Source organism: Lutra lutra, chromosome 4 (assembly GCF_902655055.1).
Source record: "Lutra lutra chromosome 4, mLutLut1.2, whole genome shotgun sequence".
Classification (NCBI taxonomy): domain Eukaryota; kingdom Metazoa; phylum Chordata; class Mammalia; order Carnivora; family Mustelidae; genus Lutra; species Lutra lutra.
In genome coordinates, this window is record NC_062281.1 from 78,004,159 (window position 1) to 78,016,347 (window position 12,189).

At 37.2% G+C, this 12,189-nt stretch overlaps 1 non-coding gene across 1 annotated transcript; it reads left to right on the forward strand.

Annotated features, from left to right (window-relative positions):
* The first annotated feature begins 2,499 nt into the window (after positions 1 to 2,499).
* On the forward strand, positions 2,500 to 2,579 carry LOC125099533 (small nucleolar RNA SNORD115). Its single transcript, XR_007127247.1, has one exon. It is a non-coding gene; the product is annotated as a small nucleolar RNA SNORD115 (small nucleolar RNA).
* The last annotated feature ends 9,610 nt before the right edge of the window (positions 2,580 to 12,189 follow it).

Below are 12,189 nucleotides of genomic sequence, written 5' to 3' on the forward strand. Positions count from 1 at the left end.
ATGCACAATGCTGCTCATACCTAGATAGCACCAGCCTAAAGACTGCTCCATGCTTCCTTGAAACCAAAGAGATCAGTATCTCAGCACCCTGTGACTATCTCCAGTACTCTGATCTGCTCCAGTGAGGAGGCACTGAAAGATCCAAAGGTTAGCTTTGGTGAGTAATGTGATAGAGGAACCTCCTATTTGGGACATAAGCAGGATAATAAAAAATAATAAAATAGATAGACCTTAAGATGGAGTGGGGTTGTGGGATGTTTAATGATAATTATAGGATTCATTGAATCTGATTCAAAGGCTCCACAAATATGGTGAAATACCTGATCATAATACTTATGCAGTAATTACAAAATGACATGGAGAATCAATCTCTTTGCTCTGGGTTGATTCTGCCACAGACCATGGGTGAATGTGTGGGTAACATGGAAGAGACCAGATGGAAGGGAGAAGCAAGTAGTTCAACCTTTTATTGCCAACTACTACGCCATTGGGGGAGTGCCAAAGACCACAGGGACAACAACAGATGTGGCGTCTAATCCAACTTCTCTTCACCCAATCCGCTGTATGAAACCCGTGTAAAGTTTGCTAGTCACAGAAGACCTAGAAAGGAAATCTGGAATGGGGAGAGGAACATTTTTTAGTGATGGTCTGATTCTTCTTCTCTGCAGGACATCAGCTTCTCCAAGCAAACCCAAAACAGTGATCATAAATAGAATAGTACAGTATAAATAACTTTGCTTTTTACACCAGAGTTATTCTTCTCTTTTTCAAAACCAATAAAAAACAACTAATTATTTTTTATCAGTCTGGGTGACCCGTCACTTAGAAAAATCTAACCTGCCTGAATTCTATTCACCGTTTTTCCATACAACATAATTCAAAAGAAGTCCATCATAAACCTCAGATTTTGGTCTAATAATTCCTAGTCACTAGACACCAGTGGACACAGTCAGTAAACACAATTGCTTTGAGTGAATTCTTATAATATTTTCCATTATATAATTACCATTAAAATAATATTTTATACATCATGTTTACCTTCTTAGCTTTTTAATTTTTCTCAGTATGCAGGAATTGATTTCCATAGTGTAATTGCTGACAATATAAAATTTTCAAATCTGAATGGTCTTTAAATGGTTAACCTAAGTGAAACATTTTCAAGTAAATACTAGAACTCTCATTCACAGTAATCCAAAAAACTAGGTCAAAGATAAAAACAAGTAAATCTACAGTCTCATATTAAATTCACAGTAAGAAGTATGAAACTCTGTAATATCTGAAATTAACCATTAAGACAGAATTAATTTCTTGTCTGTGACAAAGTCATTGTTTCAACTGAACATTATTTTGAGAGGTAAGACAGGTGGATTTTAATTTTTGAAAGAGGTAGTTAGTAAGAAACTCCAGAAAATATAGTATACCCCCTTTCTTATTTGTCATATATAAGTTATTATAGTTAAATTTATTTTTACTGTTAAGTTACAGATACTAAACTGATGTTTAACCACCAAATGTTGTCTTCATTCCTATGGCATCAGTAATACTTTACATGCTATTTTAAACAATATTAAGTGAATCTATATACATTCTTCATACATACTATAAGAAAAGCCTTTCTTTTTTTAATGACTAAATTTTGCAGTCCACAGCAGATGTAGAAAATAGCCATCTGATCAGACAGTACAGAAGTCTCTCGTATCCTTATACTCAGAGGCACTTTCATTTACAAAACAGGTTCCATGCTAAGGGCTTTACAGAACCATCACATTTTATACTTGTTCCCTAATACTGTGAAAATTTATTATGATTTCCATATTTACAAATGAAAAATATTGAGACTTAAAGAAGTTCAAGAACTAGTCCAAGGTTAAAGAGCAAGGATTCAAATCCAGTTTGGTTCCACTACAGAATAATGGTTCTCATCAATTCTTATTTTAATAGTTGATGTGACAGCCCTGAAAATATGCTCACATACCCTGCAGAAAGCCATAAATTTGCCTGATGGCCTTAATGCTGCCCAGCTGAAATCTGTCTCCTCCAAGGGGCAGTCTGGGGGCTCATGAGCTCTCTTATCAGCCTGGTCAAAAATTTCAAGGAACTACACTACAGTTGAAATGCTTCCTAGCCAATATCCTACTTTTCTGCTCTCCTCCTAGATGGGTAATACCTGAAGTGTGTGCTGAAAGCAATCTAATTTTTTTCCTGCTCCTTCATTAAATAAATTTCTTACAGATAATCCTGGTTCTGTGCATGCTTTCTGGCAGACACAAACTAACAGAAGATGTACTGGGAGTGGTCAGAAAATAATAAATAAGATGCAGATTTGTGATAAGTTCACTCACTGTCTCAACAAAATTGCATACAATCTATATCAGTGAGGTGTCCAACATAGAATACATGGAAAATTATGTCTATCCTGGCATCAGATTTTTCCTAATCCTTCCCTAGTAAAAGCATATGCAAGTCCAAATGTGTGGTTGTGTGGGGAGTAGCTTCGCTGGGTAAATAATGAAAGCTTATATTGTCTTGAAGAGAGCTAATTACTAAAAATTATGCTCACTAGGATTACACTGAGGCCCAATCTCAGTGACAATCCTGGACAGGATGTTGGGGTTCCTTCCTTCCTTCCTAGAACAATGGTATTCGAAGCTTCAATCAGTCCCTTGCAGGAATCCCACATAACACTGACATGTCTGTGAAGTTCTAAATGAACAATGCATGCTCTTGTCCATACTTTGTGCTTTGTTAAATGATCCATATCTCCTAGTAGTAAGGTACACTTGGGGGTCATTCCCTTTTCTCTTGTGATTTTCAGTAAGACATTGTACCAAGGGTTATACATACCATTGGGTTAATGATCTCAGGTGAATAGATTTCTTTGATCATAGATATATGCTAAATAGAACATGAGGCTAGTGATGAGTTCTGCCCAAAGGCAAGAGGATTTACTTATTTAGAGACTCTAAATACAAATATATATATAATTTATTTCTCTGAGAGTGTCACTCTTAAAGGATCTTTTGGAAATAGAAATCTTTCCTTTATACCTGAAACTGATCAGACTCTAAATTGAGGAAATTTTTCCTTAAGTGGGACCCTCAAAAACATTCACCTCAGCCTCTATACAAGTTGAGGCCAATTGAAAAAACAATAGCATGACTAGTGGTTACATCTGGGGTAGAATTTTTGAGAATTTTGATAAAGGAAGCTGGAATTACATAAGCAAGAATTTATTGATGAGGAAACACTTTCTTGGGACATAAGACTAATACCCTGGCCAGGACCAAGGGAATGGAGAAAATCACTGTTAGATTGCTTTAGAAGCCTGGTAGAGTTTGATGGCCAATGCTGAGCAAAGTGAAGATGCCTGAGGTGCTATGTCAGATGGTAAAGGAAGACATAAAATATTCAGAGAGGAGATAGATCTGGTACATTGGGAGCCAGGGAGCCAGGGAGCCAGGGAGGGATAAAAAAATACAAGTAAGCTTCTTGAGCAGGTAGCCCAGATGCTCATGGGATCCAGCATGGATTTATAACCCTCCCACAACTTACACCTATGGCCATAGAGGAGTGAAGGTTCCCACATGACTAAGGCAGAAAAAGAAATGGTCAACATTGGTTTAGAGATAGGTCCATTATGCATATGGGGACAAGCTTAAACTGATGAGAACTTCACTGCTTGGAGGAGAGGAGCCTTGAAAGACAATGGAGAGGAAAAAAAATCTGAACTGGAGACCTGCAAGGAGTTCTCCTGACCATTCACTTTGAGGGGAAGGAGAAGTAATCCAAGAGAAATCATATCCCCATGGCTGGGTAGAGGCCAGTGGCCTGGCCTGTAAGGGAAAGAAAAGTGAATGGCATTCTGAGATAAGGAGGTCTGGATGGAGACATACAGACTCACATACAAGAGTGAGCACTAAGGGCAAAGATTTTTGTATCACATCTTAACGCCTTGCCGAAAATATTTACTAAAGAAGTCATTGAACCACTAATTAGTCAAGATGATACAGTAACTTGGTTACAGCCAGCCTTTGTCATTGGTACCTTGGAATTAGCATAAGTTGCACAATGAACACATAAGCATGGTGGCTTTGGACCCAAAGGCATGGGCTCCTACTTACAAGACTGAAATAACTACCATTGCCTCTAAATGTCCAATTGTCAGCAACAAAGACTTAAGCTAAGTCTCTCAAATGAAATAATTGTACTTAAGGAGAACAACCTGTCCCTTGGAAAAGCCACCTATGTTAAGCACTTCCTGCTCTGGAAAGGAAACAATTTATCCTCAAACACTTAGAGGCCTATTGAGGGTATGGGTGTGGGTTGCCTGGTGCTAATCTTCAGTCAACACCACTGTCTGGTGCTTGTATGAGGCCTGATTCATAGGCTGAGAAGTCCACACAACATAGCATTCATCCAGGGCATCCTCTTCACAGCACAAGAGGGGCCTGTGGGCCTGTGGTCATAGAACCACAGTCATATCCCATACTGCACTACCTAGAAGCAGTGAGCTTCACAGAATACTGAAACAGTCTTCTCAAAGACAGCTAAGTGCCAGCTCTAAGGCAACACTTTGAAAGGATGGGGAAATATTGTTCACAGCGTGACATACACATTAAATCAGAAACTTCTATATATTTGTTTCTCAATAGGGAGAATATATATGTCTACTCACCATCTCTCCCAAAGACCCACTGTGGGTTGTTGTGCTCTCCATTTCAATAACTCTGTGCTGGTGGTTCTGGTCCTCAGAGGCCATACTCATAAGAGGACACATCAAGTGTTCTATTGAACTGCAAGTATGGCTGATGCCAAGAAACTCTGGATTCCTTGTGCCAGGGTCCAGTAGAAAAAAAAGGGGTCATCAAGGGGTACCTGGGTGGCTCAGTGGGTTAAAGCCTCTGCCTTCAGCTCAGGTCATGATCCCAGGGTCCTGGGATCGAGCCCCGTGTCGGGCTCTCTGCTCCGCAGGGAGCCTGCTTCCTCCCCTCTCTCTGCCTGCCTCTCTGCCTACTTGTGATCTCTCTCTCTCTCTGTCAAATAAATAAAATCTTTAAAAAAAAAAGGGGGGGGTCATCAAGTGGCAGGAGTTACCAATCCTGATCTACAGGAGGAATAAGGTTGCTCTTACACGGGGGAGTAGGGTAGTCCACTTGGATGCTCCTGGGTGGCCCTATGGTAGCTATCAATGAACAGGGCAAGAACTTTGGCCTGAAAAGTGAATAATCCTAAGGGTTCAGCACCTTGAATATAGTGGAGGGTGAGAAAAAGTCAGAATGGTTAATGCAAGATGGCAAGAATGAGAACCAGTTGTAGCCCCCAGACCAACCATAACAATGGGGACTGTAGTTCCTCCTACTAAACTCTAACTTCTACATTTCTCTTTAAGAAAAGAGTCCCATAGTCCCATCCATGTTGCTACAAAAGTTGGGTATTCATCCTTTCTAATGGAGACATAATACTCCATAGTGTATATGGACCACATCTTCCTTATCCATTCATCCGTTGAAGGGCATTTGGTTCTCTCCACAGTTTGGCGAACGTGGCCATTGGTGCTATAAACATTGGGGTACAGATGACCCTTCTTTTCACTACATCTGTATCTTTGGGGTAAATACCCAGCAGTGCAATTGCAGGGTCATAGGGAAGCTCTATTTTGAATTTCTTGAGGAATCTCCACACTGTTCTCCAAAGAGGCTGCACCAACTTGCATTCCCACCAACAGTGGAAGAGGGTTCCCCTTTCTCCATATCCTCTCCAACACACGTTGTTTCCTGTCTTGCTAATTTTGGCCATTCTAACTGGTGTAAGGTGGTATCTCAATGTGGTTTTAATTTGAATCTCCCTAATGGCTAGTGATGATGAACATTTTTTTCATGTGTCCAGAGAGAGTCAATTATCATATGGTTTCACTTATTTGTGGAGCATAACAAATAACATGGAGGACATGGGGAGATGGAGAGGAGAAGGGAGTTGAGGGAAATTGGAAGGGGAGGTGAACCATGAGAGACTATGGACTCTGAAAAACAACCTGAGGGTTTTGAACAGGCGGGGGGGGGGGAAGGTTGGGGGAGCCAGGTGGTGGGTATTAAGGAGGGCATGAATTGCATGGAGCACTGGGTGTGGTGCAAAAAACAATGAATACTGTTATGCTGAAAAGAAATTTAAAAAAAAAGAAAAGAAAAGAGTCCCACAGAATTATGGAAAAGTCAGCATCAAAATTACATGGAGAAGTTGATCTGTGTGAGGTAAAGCTTAAACTTTGTTATACTGAACAAACTCATTGACCATAACAAAATATAGCACTCAGAACTCCTCTATAAAGGATGTAGTTGTCTGATGGCCTCAGTTGCTGGATCCACTACTGAGCTCTGAAGTCACACTTCAGATGGCTGCTCTAGCTATGACTGGGGTGGTCCAGGAGCAAGGCCTTCCCACTCTGCTGAGTGGTCAAGTGGTAACTAGCCCGAGGGTTCCATATTGGCCTGGTCCAATCTTTCTTGGAACTCTGCTGCAGTTCAAGTCTCTTTGGACCCAACATTTCCTTCCCTACCCCCACCCTACACTGCTGTCTGAAGCTTATCCTCACCTTCTCCTGTTCCCTCCCTTAAAAAATTCTCTTGCACTGCTGATCCCATTTGGGGTCTGCTTCCTAGAGGACCTAAGCTAAAGCAATAGAATTAGAATATTATCTGTTCTCATTTTTCTCTTTTTCTATATGTTGATGTTATACTGAACAACTCATTGACCATATAAAATGTATATCTTAAATGTAATTATTCATAAATTAACAAATTAGGTGGGAACTTGTAAAAATACTTATTTTTTTGGTAAAGATTTTATTTATTTATTTATTTATTTGTCAGAGACAGAGAGAGAGAGAGAGAGGGAGAGCGAGTGCAGGAGAACACAAGCAGGCAGAGTGGCAGGCAGAGGCAGAGAGAGAAGCAGGCTCCCCACTGAGCAAGGAGTCCAGTGCGGGACTCGATCCCAGGACCCTGGGATCATGACCTGAGCCGAAGGCAGCGGTTTAACCAACTGAGCCACCCAGGCGTCCCTAAAAATAAAAAGACAGTGGATTGCCAACAAACTTATAGAGAAGGATACTCAAAGGATTGTCAAAATTATCTTATGTTGGTCAGGGTTTTACTTTTTAATGATATATGCAGTCAATTTAATCAATCTAGGTGACTATTCATTTCAAATTCACCAAAGGAAGCAATGCCAACTTTCATCAGCAATATTTTAACCTATGATTTTCCAAAAAATTAGTCTTAAATACATGTAATCTCTAGTTCAAGTGCCTTATCCCTGCTGCTAAAGTGTATACATGTTATTCCTGAAAAAATCATTTGTGTTCTGATAGTAATTATTATCTCTAACTCCTTTTCCCTTGAAAAGTGGGAACTGTGATGCAGGTATTCCTAATTAAATAGTCCATAGTCTAAAACAAAAACAAAAACCAGTTGCAAGCCATTCTATTAGACCAGGAGCAAATTAATTCAATAAACTGGAAGGATAAATTTTTATAGTATTACTTTAGTGTTAGCTGCAAATTTTTTTCTTAGGTTTTCTTCCTAATATTACCTGTTATTTTTGTATCAAGTTTTACTTAACTTTTATTTTTTCTTATATATGCTTTTTATTTATTATATTATTTTTAAGATTTTTATTTGTTTATTTGAGAGAGAGTGAGCAGGAGGGAGAGGGAGAAAGAATCTGAAGCAGATTCGCTGAGCTTGGAGCCTGACAAGGGGCTTGATCCCAAAAAGGGGCTTGATCCCAGCAAGGGGCTTGATCCTGACCACAAGATCACAACCTGAGCCAAAATCAAGAGTTGGAAGCTCAAATGACTGAGCAACCCCAGAGCCCCTATTTTACTTTTTTAAAATATTTTATTTATTTATTGAGAGAGAGTGAGAGAAAGAAGACCTGTGTGCAAGCTGGGGGGAGGGCAGAAGCAGAAGGAGAGGGAGAATTCCAAGCAGACTGGGTTGTAGGGTAGTGCTATTCTTAACATCTTGAGGAGACTCTATACTGTTTGCATTGACATGGATAGAACTGGAGGGCATTATGCTTAGTGAAATAAATAAGCAAAGAAAGACAATGATCATATCATTTAACTCATATGTGGAACATAAGGAATAGCATAGAGGACATTAGGAGAAGGAAGGGGAAAATGAAGTGGGGGAAATCAGAGGGGGAGACAAACCATGAGAGACTATGGACTCCGGGAAACAAATGGAGGGTGTCAGAGAGGAGAGGGCTGGTGATGGGTATTAAGGAGGGCATGTATTGCATGGAGCACTGGGTGTTATATGCAAACAATGAAGGATGGAACTAAAATATAACTAAAAATCTAACTAAAAAACTAACAACAAAAACTAATGATGTACTGTATAGTAACTGACATTACATAATAAAAAAGTAAAAAATAAATAAAAAATAAAAGAATGATCATGTTCCTCAAATAGAAGATATCTTTATGTTATGTTCCAGATGCAGACTACACCCCTGTATGGACACTGGCCAAGTAAAGCACAGCTGTCAAAAAATAATTTAGTGGAAAAAACTTAATGTCATTATTTATACATTATTCATGTCATTATTAAGAAGTTTTGATAATAGTACATATTACTTCCTGAATTCAGAATTAATATTGGGAAATATTTACTTCAAGCTATTTATTTCAAAATATAATAATGAGCCCATCTGTTTGCTTCCTCTCAAACTCCCACATAGATGTTAGTATCTTTACTGTGAAGTTGTACAGACTGACTTGTCCCATCAATGTTCTTTTCTGACTTTACATACTGTCATTTTTTCAATGCTTCCCAAGATCCAAAGTCAAATATTAATATTTTAGTTCAGATTTCTGTTTAACGCATAAAACACCTCTTCAGTGTGGCAAGTTATAGATTACTAACCTGCTTTAGAACAATATGAATAAAAAGAAGAAAATTCACCATGAAGAATTTCTACTTTATACTGAATGAGAAGTAGGTAGTATAGATGATTAGGGAGGTAATCACTGTTACCTCCAATTAATATGGTCTAGGAAGGACTCCACACTTTTGATCATACTGCATTAACCTTTCTCATGCAGGACAGTAATTACCATCAGGGCTGTTTTCTAGATGACAAAGTATAGTTAGATATCACATGATCCTTAGGCAGCCTGTCAGAAATATTTGAACAAGGCTCATGTGAACTCATCATAGAATTGAATGCCATGAAGCCCTCCTTATGCAATTTCACTAATGTCCTGACTCTGAAGCTTGATGGCCAGCCAGTTCTGAGTAGTATCACTGATCAACATTCTCCCAAATGGACGTACAAAAGCAGAGTCTCCATGGGCCACAGTGACTCCTTCTTTGTGTCTCAGATAGTCTCATCTGCAGTGCCACATATTATGTGGTCAAAATTTCCTTCCTTTGTACTAAATACTTCTTTTGTTTCTTTCTCCTTCTTTATCTTTTTTTGACATTGAATTTTAAAAGTGATCATTAAATAAGAGCCATTTGTGATGGAAAAAAAAAAAAAACTTACAGATTTTTAAAATGTGTTTAGTTAAGAAATGCTATTGGTCTCAAATAGTAAACAGAAACAAAATTGAAATCCCTAATCTCCAAACTATAGATGTGACTGAGTATCCTTGAAATCAAGTGTTCTAGAGAAGCTTCTGCAAGTTTGGTTTGCTTAGCCAATGAGGTACCTGATATCAGAAAGAACTGGGTGGGCAAGCATGTTACCTCATTTTTCCACCCCCACCATGGTGTCTAGAAAGGCTAGCTCCTATGTTCTTGACTTTGAGCCAAAGCTACAAGAAAAAGAAGGCGTATATGCAAATTCATTTCTAATATAATAAAAATGAAATGAAATAAAAACTGGATGACTTGTTTACTACTATTTGTAGTGGTTATAAATACTCTTTTTTCTTAACAAACAGTAGAATATCTGTGCCTAGATTTTCTTAGTTAGTCTCTCTTTATGGGGCATACATTGTTGCTCTTAGGCAACTTCCTTTAGTTATCAGTCCAAAAACGCAAAGTCATTTTTAAATCACAGCTAATCTGCTGAATGTCAAAATTAGAAATGCCATAGAAATGTTGTTTTATATTAGTTACATTTTGTTCACTTTCCTATATTTTTTATATCTGTTTAGAAGTTATGGTTTAACTAAAATTTATCTTTCTTTATTTTTTCTCTCTCTCTAATATAACAACTTCTTTGACTAAGGTCCTTTAAGTTAATTTATATTTGTAAACTGAAGGTTTAGCTGTAAGCACAAGTATGACTTCGCATTTTATAAAGGTGAACAGTAATAATGAAATTAACCATTATGCAAATGTGTCAAGCATGTGACACATATACTTTTTCTCTCACATTTGACTTTGAAAATTCTCAAATCTATAGAAAATGGAAAGACTACTACAGAGATTCACTAATTATAACATTTTACAACATGCACTTTATCTTTCTTTCCAGATGGATACACAGATACACACACATATACATACATATATAAATACCTATGTACGCACATACAAATGTCATACTTTTTGGGTAACAATTTAAAAATAACTGGTAAACATCTGACACTTCACCTCTAAATATATAATTATGTATCTCCTAACATTTTTCTACATAAACACAATACTATTTTCATAGGAAGGACATTTGATATTGATACAATATTACCTAATAGGCAGTATATACTTAAATTTTCACAATTATCCCAAAATATCATTTATAAATCTTTTTTTTTAATCCAGTATCCTTTCAGGGACAGCTTGGTTCCCATGTTGGTTTTGTCTCTTTTAATCTAAAACAGTCCTTTCCACAATTTTTTTTTTCCTTTGGTGATAGTGGCATTTTTGGAGTCCAGATTACTTTTATAGCATGTCCCACAATTTGGATTTATCTGATTTTTTCCCCTCATAATTTTATTCAGGTTAGAACTTTTGACAAGAGTATCACAGAGGTGGTATTTGCTTTCCATTGCACTCCATGAGAATGCACATACATCATTTGTTCTACTGATAACATCAAGTTTGATCACTTGGTGAAGATGGAGTCTTATCAGACTAGTCCATTGCAAAGCATTGTGGTATGATGTTTTGTGGTATGATGCTTTGAAAAGGCATGAGTATCCTGTTCTACAATAACTTTTCGTTGAATATATATGCCACTTCCACAAAAAAGCTTTTAAGAAACAATGTTTGCCTGTTTTATGTTTCCACTAACTGGATGTATAGATGCAAAGCCATAAGGGATGGTCTATAAAGGATGGTGGAGCCAAGCAATTGAAGAAATCTGGGCTTCTTAAATCACCACATTGAAGAAGGTTGCCTACTGACCTAGGACTCCCAAGCTGGTACAATTAATGAGAAATAAAGCTATACATTGTCAAGACTAACATTTTTGGTTTATTTGTTTATTTGATATAGACCAAAATATTTGTACTAGAATTATTATAAATAATACACTTAGTTCAAAACTTTCAATACTTATTTTTACATAATTTTGAAGTGCTGGTTTTCATTTGGATTTATTTTAATACTTGGGTTTGATAGCCCATAGCTGAGAAAAACATTTTACAAAATTACGTGTAAATCCAAAGGGAGGAAGGACATCATTGTGTGTACTAACTGGATTTTGATACTGATTTTTTGGTACCATTTATCCACTTAAAGATTTTTTTTCTTTGAGATTTAACTGGTAATTATGTCAATCAGTTGTTCTTATAAACTAACAGAGGTGTTCAATTTACATTGAACATACATAGAATGAATATCCACTGCTATTATTCATTTAAAGTTTTTTAAAAGTTAGAAAACTGTTTCCAATTTTTCTAGGTCTATATTCACAATTATTTTTATGAGTAGCACAAACACTGTTTCCGACAACTATTAGTTGAGGATGACGGAGGAAATTATTATGATGGAGGAACTATTCCAGAAAGCAATTTTAAAAATTCTCTTTCTATGGCATGGGTTTCCTTTGAAAAGTAATAAAATCATATGCATTTTTTAAATCATCATTTGAATCTCTAGAGAGTGATTAAATGCATTTAGTATTTTAAAAGTTGGTGCCTAGTAACATAACATTAATCAAATTATAGAAAACATCTACAAATTTGGAATGCCATTTTTTAATTTGAAAAAGTAACATCTTTTGATTTGAATC